At 34.0% G+C, this 10414-nt stretch overlaps 1 protein-coding gene across 3 annotated transcripts in view; it reads right to left on the reverse strand.

The window, feature by feature from the left end:
* Positions 1 to 10414, reverse strand: part of pde3a (phosphodiesterase 3A, cGMP-inhibited) — a 176992-nt gene that overhangs the window by 164924 nt on the left and 1654 nt on the right. The gene's annotated exons all lie outside the window — the stretch shown is intronic.

Here is a 10414-nt window from a genome sequence, read left to right on the forward strand (position 1 = left end):
GGTAAAATCGCCTCACCGCAACTTCTTTTATGGTAAAATCACATTTTAATTTTACAAAATGACCATTTTTACAGTACTTTTACTGTCATTTATTTACAGTTTACACTAGGAGTACTTGATTACTTTGATTACGGTAAAAAAATTCCAAATTTTTAATGTGCAGTGAGTTACTGTAAAAGTTTTAAAGTAAGCTAAAGTGAACTGTAGAGTGGTATTTATCTGGGCGTTTTTGCAGTAAACTGTAAAATTACGGCAAAGTCTAACAGTGTAGGACAAAGGTCTCTAACGCAATTCCTGGAGGGTTGCAGCTCTGCACAGTTTTGCTCAAATCCTGATCAAACACAGCTGATCCAAATGATGATGTTGTTCATGACTCTTTTGAACACCTCGATTATTTGGATTAGCTATGTTTGATAGGGTTGAAGCAAAACTGTGCAGAGCCGCAGCCCTCCAGGAATTCAGTTTGAGACCTATGGTGTACGAGCTTTAATTCTGCCCCCCTTTATTAGTTCCAAATCTTTAATATACCTATAAGTCTCTTTCTTCTGTTGAACACAAAACAAGATAATGCAAGAAACCTGTAATCATTGGCTTTCTTGGCATTTGCTTTCCTACAGTGGAAGTCAATGAAACCACTTGAGGGTGAATAAATACTGAGTACATTTCATTTTTGGGTGAACTATCCCTTGAACTTTAATTTGGGATTTGCAATCAAAATCCTATTAGAATTGCTTGACTGGTAAACAATGCCGAAGGAAGTATCTCATTTAATATATCTACTAAAAGCCGGTAAATATTTCTCTACAGAATGTATTTGACATAAATTATCAACATTTTTGCATATTATTCATACATGCCCCTTTAGGGATATCTTACTGTTTGCAATATACCGATAAACATTCTGTCCACAATAAAAAAAAGCTTATTATAAAAACTATTAAACATAATATGTGTAATGAATTATTACAGTAGCATGCATGCAACACAGTTTGACCCTATTTGCCACCTAGATTGTGCTCGAATACACTGTGTCATCTTAGATTAGCCGAAAACACCAAGCAAGAGAAAGTGTCGCAGTGGAAACCTCAAGCCCTTCAGGGATTGTCAATGGTACCACTTGAGAGTTAATAAATAGTAAGTACATTTCATTTTTGGGTGAACTATCCCTTTAACTTTAATTTAAGGTTTGCAAAATCCAATTGCAAACACTTGACTGTTGAACAATGCTGCAGTATGTATCTCATGTAATATAGCTACCAAAATACAGTAAATAACACCTTACAGATTGTATTTAATATAAATTATCAACACTTTTGCATATCATTCATATATGCCCCTTTAGTGATTTCGTATTGTTTGCAATATAGCGGTAAAAATTCTCTCTACGAATAAATAAAATACTTATTATAATGACTATAAAACGCAATGCATTATTACAGTAGCATGTGTGCAATACAGTTTTGCATTTATGAGCCTGCATACAAACAGATTTACTGAAATAGCATCCTTCCTACTAATTAGCCTACTAATTAGCCTGCTAATTGACTTTATATAATCAAATAAGTGTTTGAAATCACTTCTATTTGTGATTAGACGTTTCAAATCACAAATTAAAGATGAAATAATACTTTTATTTATATTATTCACAGTGATAAAGGCTGGGTCAGTTAGTTTTGCATTATAAATACACATTGCTCTTATTAAAATACCCAAGATTGATAGAAGAACACAATTAATCGATATATTTCCATGTGTTTTTCTTAACTGCCATTATGTTAGACCTTTTTATTCCTTTATAAAGCTGATGTCTTTTCATCTGTATTTTCATCTGTATATTTCATCTGTATGTGGAGTTTATGCATGAGGGCCCCATCTTGCATTCAGTATGAATGAAACCGAAATAACATTATGGTTTGTGATCAAGCTTGATTAGCTGCTTCAGCGTGTTTGATTATGAATTCTCAGCAATAATATAAGAAAATATCTTGATTTAGTTTTAAGTCCATTTCACCAAGCTCGGACACTATAGCAAAGTGGACAGGGGTAGGAAAGAAACGAGAGATTCATTTGTCGCTTGTGTTCATGCACTTGACTCATATTCTGTTCACTGTGAATGAAGTGAACTGGGCTTTCTGATTCATCTGAACGAGAGGCCGTCATGTGTCACAATCACTCACGACAAGCAGAGAAAGAGAGCGGAAGAGTTATGAATGTGTAAAATTGACTGATGACCAAAGACAATTAAAGCGACATGAAGATGTTATTGAAACTCCTCAGTGATTCACTTATCTTTTTTTTCTGCACCTTAATGAAGTCAAACAGAGAGTTTGACAAGATAGAGGGAGAAAAATCCAGTCTGATGCTTACACCCTGGAGTGGTTCAGATGTGCAAAATGAATTAAAATAAGTTATTTATAAAACTATTTAATTAATTAGTGATTCTTATTACACAAAGATTTAAAATGAAACGATGCAACCTACGGAAGTGCTGAGAAATTCAATTAATGAATCAAAATGAGTCAAATTGGTGAATCAGAATCAAATGATTCATGCTACTAATCTGAATTAATGTAAAAAGAGTTACATACAGAAAGAGCCACTGAAGAAATGTGAACTAATCTTTATAGTGAACAGATTTAAAACATAATTGATAAACTGAATCTTTTTGGTGAACACATTTAAATGATTCAAGCTACAGAAATCAATTAAATAAAGAATCACCTACAGAACAAGCCACTGAAGAAATCTAAATGAATCTATGTTGAACAGATTGAAAATGTAATTGCTGGACTGAATTAAATTGTTGAAGAGATTCAAATGATTCAAAGTACTGAACTGTATTCAAATAAAAAGAGCCTCTGAAGAAATTTAAATTAGTTTTTTTGTAAAAATTTTCAAAATAAAATTGGTGAACTGAATCTAATTGGTGTACAGATTCAAATGATTCAAGCTAATGAACTGAATTAAAGTAAAGAGTTACTTACAGAAAGAGCCACTGAGAAAATCTAAATGAATCCTTTTGGTGAAAAGATTCAAATTATAATAGGTGAACTGGATCAAATTGTTAAACAGATTCAAATGATTCAAGCTATTAAACTGAGTTAAAATAAATAGACTTGTCTAAAGTAAGATCCACTGAAGAAATCTAAATAAATCTTTCTGGTGAACGGATTCAAAATCAGTAAACTGAATCACATTGTTCAACAGATTCAAATGATTTAAAGTACTGAACTGATTGAAAGAAAAAAAAGAGTTACTTATAAAAAGAGCCAATTAAGAAATTTAAATGAATCTTTTTTTTGTGAACAGAATCAAAATATCCACTACACTGAATAAATAAATGTTGTCAAACTTAAATATTAATATTAGGAAAGGTATGTTAAATATATTTATCAGTCTTGGTGGTGTGAAAAGGTTGAAGTATTTAACTCACTGGACTGAATAATAATAATAAAATTATTGAAAAGATTCACCAGCAAGTGACAATGTCAAACAAGTGAACAAATCTAAATGTATCTTTATGACAAACAGACTCAAAGGAGTCATTGGAATGAATCAAAAGCCACAGCAGGTTTTCAGCTATGGAGGACTGAATAAGAGTAATCAAATCCTGAATGCGCTTCAGTTCAGACTGCGGTTGATGCTCCAGTTCTGGTTAAGAACCAAAGCCTGAGGCTCTCGAAAGTGGCCACAGGAACTAGGAAATGGTTTCCACATGCAGTCCACTTCTCTCTTGTACATCACTTCCTCCCAAACTCTAAAACAATGAGCCCTAAATCAACACCAGACCACGCATGATGACTGATAGTGTGCTATTCTACATTCTCACTATCTAGGGCTGATTACTGCCTTCAGCTTTTCCTGGGAAGTTTGTACTTGATGTTTACCGATGTGCTTTTAAGCAGTTGTGGTGGGAACAAAATGGCCAATTTTGAATTCATGACCAATACTAATCAGCTTCCACCAAACAGTTTTAGTTAAGACTTCCACGTAGTTTAAAACAGCCATGCATTCATTATATAACACATTGAATATTGGTTTAGGATTTTGCACTATGGGATTGTTTGTATTACAATGATGATTTCTTTATAAAATATTTTCCAGCTGAAATGAATGTTAATCGATTAGATTCCTCTGTTTATAACTCATCATCTCTGAAGCATCATCACTGCTCAAAGCAGTCTAAACTTATGAACCATCAAAACAACATAAATACAACACTTAAAATAATATTTTTTAAAATAATACACTTAAAAGAAATATTTTTAAACAAAATAAACGCAAAAATTACATGATGCATAATTATGAACCTATCTATCCATCCATTAATCTATCCATGCATCTATCTAAATGTATTCATTAACAGTCTAATGCTTGTCCAGAAAAAACATGACCAATTATATGACAAAAAACATGTAAAGACAATCTATCTATCTATCTATCTATCTATCTATCTATCTATCTATCTATCTATCTATCTATCTATCTATCTATCTATCTATCTATCTATCTATCTATCTATCTATCTGTCTATCTGTCTATCTGTCTATCTCTCTGTCTGTCTGTCTGTCCATCCAGCTAACTATCTGTCCGTCTATCCATCCATCCATCCATCTGAATTCATTCTAATCTTTTGTTTGTTTGTGCATAAAAAGATGAATAATTATATGACAAAACAAAACAGCATATAAAAACATAGACGGAAATGTATAGACGACTCTTTTTTTGTAGAATAAATCTTATTAGTTTTGTTAGAGTATTATTAAATAATAGTCATTTATTTAGTTTAGTTTAATAACACATTAGTTAACAGATTAGTAGTAATAATAATAAGAACAACAGCCATAATAATAATAATAATAACTGAAAAATGTTTGGTTCTGGTTTTACATAAGAAGCTAAGAACACAGTGATGGTCTGGGTGATTCAGTCCAATCCGATTCGATTCGATTCAATTCAGTCAAGTTCATCTGTATAGCACTTTTCATAAAAAAATATATATAATTCCAAGTCAGCTTTATAAATGAGAAGACTCACACAGCATTAAACTCACTCAATCAGTTCAATCACAACACTGCTGCTCTGACAAACACTAAACTCCTCCCACAATCCTCAACTCTGGCCATCAGAGTCTCATGACGTGAGAAGAGGAGATTCACAGCCAGCGCTGCTCATTTATCAATCACCTCTTACACAACAGCCTTTAATTCACAGCAGCAGTAGAAAGAAAAACTGCAGATGCTAGACCACACAGAGCAGACACAAAACACTGCATCTGCTAATGCACTTATTCAGCAGGCTGATGGTGATGACGCTATTAAAGCAGCGCAAGGAGAATAGTTTGAGAAATGTGTCAGTCGGAGCACCAGCCCCAAACTGAAGAAGACCATATCTAAGCATTTCATCACATTCACTGTCAGATACAGTAAAGTCACAATGCATTTACATGGATGTCAGTAATCTAGTTATTCACCTTAATCTAAATACAACAATATTATGATTAGTGCTTACATGAGATGCTTTTTGAATGTTCATGCTCCTATTTTACATGTTAAGTACATAGTTAAGAAACGTAAACGTACTTAATGTGTTTGAGTGTTAAAAGATAACTGCTCAAAAACAAGACTCCAGTATTAAAGGGCACCTATTTGACCACTTTTGTAAGATTTAAGATGAGTCTTTTGTGTCTCCAGATTGTGTATGTAAAGTTTCAGCTCAAAACACTCATCAGATTACTCGTTTTACCTTTTAAAATGCTAGGATTTCTGCTTTGAAACTATGAGGCTGTCTGACGTTGCGGTAAGCCTCAAAATGGGAAAGATTTGGATCCTATTTTAACGTCAGAAAACTTTTAAAAAGAGACTTATTGTGTTTTTATCACCCCAACATGACTGTGGACACACTATGGTCTGTCCAAACAGGATGATGTTCATCATAGGTGCCCTTTAAATTAAGTAAAAAAAGCAATAGAATGAAGAAATAGGAAGAATTGAGGGTTTCTAACTCTTACAGTATTCTGATGTAAAATAAATTTATTATTAAAAAGATAAACACATTAAATGTCAATTTAATCAATCAAATAAAAATAATATAATATATAAAATTGTACATTTTAAAAAGTTAAGCACACTCAAACACACATATATTAAATGCAACTGATAAAAATTAACAATCAAATTAAAATAAAAAGGGTCTGAGGTAAAAATATTAATTATATAAAATAAAAAATGATTTAAGATAATTATTCATTCATTCATTTTCTTTTTCGGCTTAGTCCCTTTATTAATTAGGAACTAATGACCCGGCAACTTATCCAGCATATGTTTCACACAGCGGATGCCCTTCCAACACTGGGAAACACCCTTACACTCTTGCATTTACACACATACACTACGGCCAATTTAGCTTAATCAATTCCTATAGCGCTTGTGTTTGGACTTTGGGGGTAACCGGAGCACCCGAAAGAAACCCCAGGTGAACACGGGGAGAACATGCAAACTCTACACAGAAAGGCCAACTGACCCAGCATGGGGCTCGAACCTAGCGACTTCTTGCTGTGAGGCGATCGTGCTACCCACTGCGCCACCATGATGCCTAAGGACAATTATATTAAATCAAAATAAATTGGTCTCACTATACAATAAGGCTGCATTTAATTTCTGCATTTGCAAAATTTAAACAATCAACTTGCACAGCAATTATTAATCATAACTCAATATTTACTTAATGATTATTACTAGCATTATTAAGATAAACAGTTGTGCCTGTTATTGGGTAATGCAGTTAACAAGAACTAACAATAAATGACTTCATTTTGTTCATTAACTAGGTATAACAGATGAATACTTTCATGATCAACTACTAATTTGAAACCAATAAAAATGAAATACATAATCATTAAAAAAACATCAAAATGAAAAATGTTCCTTGAAAATTGAAATAATAAAATATTAAATGCAATAATATAATAATCCACTCTGAATAAATAAAGATTGAATATAAAATACCACTTAAATAAAAAATAATCAGAATTCAAATAATAATAATAAATATTTTGAAAATATTGAGTGAGTCATTATCTTAAGAAGGAAACCATCAGCCATCAGACTGACATTAAGGACCAACACTGAAAGACCACATCAAATACGCATCTCTCCATTTACTAAAAGGACAAAATGAGTCACTTCTCCAAAGCCATTAACTCTCACCTCCTGCACACAGAGCATATATCTGTTTTTCTTTGTGCGTTCTTCTTGACTGGCCTGCACTGAAAGTACTTTGCGTACTAATTACAAAACAGCAATAAATCTCCTGAATCTTTGTTGGCTCTTCATGAGCTCTAAATAAACAGCCAATGTGAATCTACAAGTCAATCTTTACACTCTGTGGCCTCTGGGAATTGTGGGAAAGTGTGTGATGTCATCGCTGCTCTTGTTCTAATTAGGGGGAGAAACGAGGAGCCCGTGGGGAGTTTCAGTAGATACAAATGACGCACGTGTCCCGTTTACAATCTCAGGACGACACTGAAGCATCACTGCTAAACTGAGCAACTGAAACAATACACGGCTAAAAAGAAGAGACTACTGGACAATTCTCTGGATTTTATATATATATATATATATATATATATATATATATATATATATATATATATATATATATATATATATATATATATATATTCTGACATCAACTGTGTGTGTGTTTATATATGTATGTTTATATATGTGTGTATACACATATATGTGTGTATGTATACACATATATATAAACATACATATATAAACACACACACACAGTTGATGTCAGAATTATTAGCCCCGCTGTTTATTTTTCCTCCAATTTCTTTTTAACGGAGATTTTTTCAACACATTTCTAAACATAATAGTTTTAATAACTTATTTATTTTATCATTTTATAGATAGATAGATACAGACAGACAGACAGATAGAGATAGATAGATAGATAGATAGATAGATAGATAGATAGATAGATAGATAGAAGCAATATGAATATGTAAAAGTAGATGCTGCCACATATGCAGTGGTTTACTGCACATGTGCACCAAATTAAAAGACCTGTATTCTGTAAAAATATTGACAATACTCTTATAATTGCACATGCAGAGATGGCTCAAGTTTATCTATGAACACTTGAAAAATGAAAGCATTTACAACAGATTGGGTTTGGTAAATCACTGTTTTACATGACGTTCTTGGAGGGGAAGCCAAACAATGACACACAAAAACACACACACACAAACTCTATCTACCTCACAAACATACACTCTTTCTCTCTCTCACACACACATACTGCATACACACACACAATCTCTTTCTCACATGCACATACATACACTCTCACAGGTTTTTTTTTGTAAACTGTGTAGACCCATACTGTAAAAACTATAAAAAAAAAACACCCACACAAATATCCTGTATATTGGAACATGGCATCATGGTGCATTGACCTCATAAGACACCTTCTCCTTGTAATACCCGTGTCATAACCATGTCATTACACACGTTTGCGTCCTAAAGTGTCAAAAACATGCACACACATACCCACAGAAAGACTCACACAGAAAGACAGACACACATTCACACAGAGTTACACACACACACATGCTCTCTGTCACACACACACACACACACACACACATTAGAATCGCATCCAAAACAGCAATTGGCAGCGGCGCTGAATAATCAGATTGAATCCAGTTGATAAGATGCAGGGCTGTATCTCCATCTGACTCACAGAGAGCTTCATAAATCGCAGCGGTGACGCTCTCAGGGACAGAGGGAGGAAAACACAAGCCCATTCCACACCGTCACACAATAAAACAAACCGTCCTGGAGCTGTGAGTCTGCCAGAGACACCAAACCAGCCAGACCATCATAATCGAGCCGAACACACAGAGTGTCCTGCTGCAAACGGAGAGCCACACAAAGGTAAAGGCACATTCTAGGTGAAAACACTCTTCAGTGACAGCAGATGAGGATGATAATCCAAATGCAGCAATATTCTAGTAATACTCGAAGGTACCAGCATCAATTTAAAGGGGGCCCCTTATGTCCCTATTAACAAGATGTAAAACAAGTCTTCAAAGTCCCTCAGCTCAAAACAACACACAAATATATCCTGATAACGCTCAGAAACAGCCCTTTTTCATCCAAATTGTGCCATTTTGGTGATTGTTGCTTTAAATGCAAATGCAAATGCTGTCAGAAAAAGTAGTCGATGGAGACTCCAGTGTTCACTTGTTCATCTGAAAACTCCACATTTATAATCCTCTTAGTCGCAGACATTATCTTCAGCAGCTCAAAACTGTAACATCGGATGGCTGCTATCACATTCAGGGTGTTTATGCAAATGAGGGAGAGATGGTCACTAATGGGCGGTGCTTTCTCACCTCTGATGACATGTACAAAGGAAGAATGTCAATCAAAGTGTGTCTGCAGACTGTTCAAGTGTAATCATAAAAAATGATAATGTATAGAGATCTACATAATGATCTATTTAATTATATAATTATATAAGAATAATATATATATATATATATAATAAAATGAATACATTTTTACCATTAGTGGGTGACTGAGGGGTGTAAATATAGCAAATGTGCTTAAACCACTTATAAAAGTGATTTATGCATAATACTTCAACCAAAACTTTTTTGATGAACACAAAAGAAGATATTTTTTAAAATGTTGATGAAATAAAAATGGTACCTACTGACATCCATAGTAGAAAAAACAAATAGCATGGAAGCCAATGGCTACCAGCTTACAACATTTTCCGAAATATCTTGTGTTCATCAGAAAACGGTTTAGAGCAAGTAAATGATGACAGAGTTAATTTTTTTGGGGGGGGGGATGAAGTTTGGTGACCAATGCATTAAAGGAACTTTACCAAAAAAATCCATCACAGATCAATCATTAGATATTATGCTACTTTTGTATGGAAGCAAAAGCACACTGATTTTGATGTTAAAATGCAAATGAGCTGCTGTTCTGCTTTTTTTTTTTGCAGAAGAGGGGGTTAGACTTTGACTCTTAGTAATGCCTCGTTCACATTAGTAGCTGCATATCACTCTGGGTGGCAACCTGCTGGTGCTCCTATTGGCTGTCGCTCAACAAAAGTTGCTCTTCAATTGCATAATGTTGAAGGATTCTTAACTTTGTCAAGTCGCTCGATACGCCCATCTGGTCACCAACTGTTGGTATCACTTGCGTAGACAGAGGTCGCTTGCTATCAGTTGAAGTGAATGATCGCTTGTTACTTTGCCGCTGCGAGACGCTCGTAGTGTGACTCAAAATGCACATTAGGATGACCGTCAGACGGGCAGGCCATGCAAGTATAAAATTAAACTCTCACTATTAAATGAATACAAGGTAACATGAAAAATAGACTC

This window comes from Danio rerio, chromosome 4 (genome assembly GCF_052040795.2).
Source record: "Danio rerio strain M-AB ecotype USA chromosome 4, GRCz13ab, whole genome shotgun sequence".
Classification (NCBI taxonomy): Eukaryota; Metazoa; Chordata; class Actinopteri; order Cypriniformes; family Danionidae; genus Danio; species Danio rerio.